This window comes from Triticum dicoccoides, chromosome 7A (genome assembly GCF_002162155.2).
Source record: "Triticum dicoccoides isolate Atlit2015 ecotype Zavitan chromosome 7A, WEW_v2.0, whole genome shotgun sequence".
Lineage (NCBI taxonomy): Eukaryota > Viridiplantae > Streptophyta > Magnoliopsida > Poales > Poaceae > Triticum > Triticum dicoccoides.
This window is the reverse complement of record NC_041392.1, coordinates 615,502,079-615,504,101: the sequence shown is the minus strand read 5'-3', so window position 1 is coordinate 615,504,101 and position 2,023 is coordinate 615,502,079.

The following is a 2,023-nucleotide window of genomic DNA, read 5'->3' as shown; positions in this document are numbered from 1 at the left end:
TTCCTGTGAAAAGGCCGGCCTGTTTGATTTGGTCAAAAGGTGGCGGGCCGGCCCATGTAAAGCCTGTTAACGGCCTGTTCGCATATAGCCCATTTACAACCCGCTAACCCAAGGCCCGTTACGCCCTATCCGAATTAGGCCTAGTAGCGTCATCTGGGCCACTCAATATGATTCCAGACCATTTTCACTTTTGGCCCATGTATGGCCCATGACGTCTTTCGGCCCATATGAGGCCCTATGTAACTCTTGGCCTATTAACGGCCCGTGGTGAAACTGGCCCGTAATGAACAGTGTATCACTTTACACCCATTAACGGCTCGTGGTGAAACTGGCCCGTAATGAACAATGTATCACTTTATACCCATTAACGACCCGTTATTCCGTTGGGCCGTTTCCAGCCCATGTTATCTTTCGGCCTTCTCAGAGCCTATTTATTCTTGGGCTCATTTCCAGCATTCATTTACTTACGGCCCGTTACTGTCATTTTCTGCTTGTGGGCCAAATTCAGCCCATGGTTACAGTCGGCCCGTTTACGGTCCGTTAATACGTTGGGCCATTTTCATAGCGTCATCAAATACGGCCTATTAACGATGGCCCGTTATGGTCGGCCCATGAACAGACGATTCCAACTCTAGCCCATTTACGGCCATAATGCGGCCTGTTATTGGCCCATGTCTGGCCAATCGATCATACTGCCCGTATAAGGCCCATTGATGATACGGCCCGTAGAAGGCCCATTGTTTCTACGGCCCATAGAAGGCCCATTGTTTCTATGGCCCGTAGAAGACCCACTATTTCTACGGCTCGTAGAAGGCCCACTGTTTCTACGACCCGTAGGAGGCCCAGTGTCACTACAGTAAATATTAGCCCATGGTTATTGTGGCCTAGTTTTAAAAAATAGGTTATTGCAGCCACTAGCAAACCGCGGAAAAAGAACTGCAATGACTACAAGCAAACAAATAAACAAGACAACAAGGAAATAAATAAGCAAGCAACTTACGCTAGGCTATCACGGCTATCACACATATTACATCCACTGGGCATCAAAGTTCGCCACCAGTGCAAATAAACGCGCCAACAAAAGAATATACAAAACTGAGAGCACTTCAGAAGGCACTAGGCCTGGCCAGGTTGGGCCCCTCAAACAGCTGAAGAAGCTGAGTAGACCTCAATTGTGTCAACGATAGATGCATCAACACTAGATTTAAGGCATGATGGTGCGCACAGCAGTTCTCTGACATCTTCATTGCATCTTTGACTTCAAGTCGGAGCTGAGCTGAAGCAAGCCTTTCCGCTTTAAGTTGAGACTGAAGAAGTCGAACTGATTGAGGCAGCGACTGCACAGAGGTTGTCTCACACCTGCTAGTGAGTAGCTTCAACTCACTGTCTTCATCAAGACAGGACCTTGGGGTCATCTCACTGTCTTCAAGATGGTTTGGCTCACTATCTTTCCTAAAGTTCTGCCTGGCGTAAGAGATACGAGTCTGAAAGAGAAACAAGGAGACACGTAACAGGTTTCACAATTATATAAGCAAATAAATGGATCTGTTCTACACAAGGAACATGTTTTTACAACTACAATTTGAAACTGGTAGTTGTTGCAAACATCCAATCAGATGTAAATAGCAAAGCAAACAGCAATGGAGGAAATGATGCCTATCCAAATCTATACTAGAACAAAGTTTGAAGGCTTGAGAAGGATGAACTTACATTACATGTTAACACGGGCTAGACAAAGCCCTTCTCCATGTTGATGGAAGGATAATTCAATAAATTCCCCAAAGAAAATTCTTTATAAGCGTTGCCATTATTCTACATTTTGCAAAGAGTAAATATAGATCAAATAATATTGGAAGAAACAGAGGATAATGAAGCTCAGGTGCAGACTGATGATACATAATCAAATAGCAATTAATTAAGTACAGCGTTACAAGGCAAAAGGGAGAGAGGTACTGACAAGAGCAATGCAGAGCCCATTATTGTTTTGAGATCGTATGATCCTTTGAGCAAGGAGATTCATCTG